The following is a 1,969-nucleotide window of genomic DNA, read 5'->3' as shown; positions in this document are numbered from 1 at the left end:
AACCAGTTTTATATCGTTTCAAAGTAGGGTCGTAGTTTGAAATTTCTAGAACTTTGATTTCTCGAAAACTCTTTATTCCTTAGCGACCTGGCTTTGCAAGGCAGTTTATATTTATGGGCTGCACATTCCCCGATACTTCCGATCCCCTGGGATAAAAAGATAAAAAAATTAAAATTTCCCCCAAAAGTCAAGAGTCGAACCCACGACACAAAGAGCCGCACGAGCAGCGATCCAGCACGCAACTTTCTGAGCCACCGGACCACACAAGAGGAGCGCGATTCAGCCCCAGTATAAGAGTCACGACCAAAACATGCCCTACTGCCGGGGTGCGCGGCCCCAGGCCCCGAAGGGGTGGGGGCGCATGAACCCCGCTGAACCGCGAGCTACTTCGGCTGATCCCTGGGCCGACGGTTCCCGGACCACACCCCAGAGCGCTCGCCACTCCGCTGTCGGCTCCACTTGTCAACGGAGAGTTCAGTACTCGGTCCTGCTCTACGAGCCTTGGTCCCCCGGATTGCACGCCTTCAGGTCGGGTGAAGTCCACCTCCTCGACGCGCTGCAGCCCGGGTCAAAATCTTAACTAAAAGGCCAATAAATGCACTCTCCGCTAGCCTAGCTAATTTACTGGCCATTTTCCTTGTTCCTGGCCAGGAGTCGACCCGGGCTGCAGCGCGTCGAGGAGGTGGACTTGACCCGACCTGAACGCGTGCAATCCGGGAGACCAAGACTCGTAAAGCAGGACCGAGTTCTGAACTCTCCATGGACAAGTGGAGTCGACAGTCCAGTGGCGTGCGCGCTGAGGCGTGATGCAGAAGGCACCCTATCGGCCCAGGGTTCGAGTCCTGGTCGGTGCGAACATTTTGTTGTTGTTTTTCGCAGGGGGGTGGGGGACCTGCTGAGTAGGCGATCAAGTCCACCTCCCCATGTCGGCTGGTCTGCTTTTGTCCTAACCCTTGGTCCCCGCGCCGCAAACTACTAATTAGGAAAAAATGATCCTCGGTCAGTATTCGAACCGACAATCATTCGCGTCCCGGGCGCGCGCTCTACTAACTGAGCCAACGATGAGGCCTGTGTATAGATGAAGCTTATTTCCGCTGTGGCTCACACCCCGAAACATATTGCTGGCAGAGGGGCAAAAGGGTTCCGTCGGCGTCGACTAGATTCGAACCAGCGTCTGTTTGCGTACTGGCCAATCACATCAGATGTCACACGGCTGTAAAGTCATGGCCAGCGGAGCGCGAAAAATATCACCCGGCCGAGATTCGAACCAGCGACCAGGTTCATACCAGGCCCTTACGCTACCAACTTGGCCACGACGAACCGATACAAAGCACAACCTTCGGCGGCATCCGGATCTCAGCTGTGACTGACGCCTGAAGACACTTTGCCAGCAGAGCAGGAAAAATGATCGCGGACGGGATGCGAACTACCGACCATCCCCACGATCTGCCAACGATCACGCTTTCACACGCTCGGCTACCAGCCTGCTTCTCCGGGGCCCAGGTCTGAGCTCGGTCCTTCCTAACGGGAGAAAAAGCGACAAAGAAAAACTTTGCCCTCGCCCGAGAGTTGATCTGAGGGCCCGACAATTTTGGTTCGGATGAAGCTGCATGTGGTCATGTCGACTGTAGCTACAACTGTTTAACTACAAAAGGGGCGTGTGGCTGGTGGCGTCGGACATCGTATGTTGCCCCATTTGTGACCACATTTTTGTGTCCATGAACAGGGACGTGTTTACTACCACTTGTCGCCGCGACACGAGTGCGAGGTAGGCCACGGCTTCTCTCTAAGGCGTCTGGCGTCTATAGACGGTTGAGTTTAAGCTGACTCGGGCACTGTCGGCTGTAGCTACACGATTGTAGCTACAAACAGGGACGTGCCACCCACCCACAGTATGGCTACGAAATCCTATATGACATGGGTTTTCAGATACGTGTAATAAGGTATCTAATGGTAAATCAAAAGAATA

The sequence above is a fragment of the Frankliniella occidentalis genome, unplaced genomic scaffold (genome assembly GCF_000697945.3).
Source record: "Frankliniella occidentalis isolate FOCC.00 unplaced genomic scaffold, Focc_3.1 Scaffold60, whole genome shotgun sequence".
Classification (NCBI taxonomy): Eukaryota; Metazoa; Arthropoda; class Insecta; order Thysanoptera; family Thripidae; genus Frankliniella; species Frankliniella occidentalis.
The sequence above is the reverse complement of the archived record's forward strand: the minus strand, read 5'-3'. Positions refer to the sequence as shown.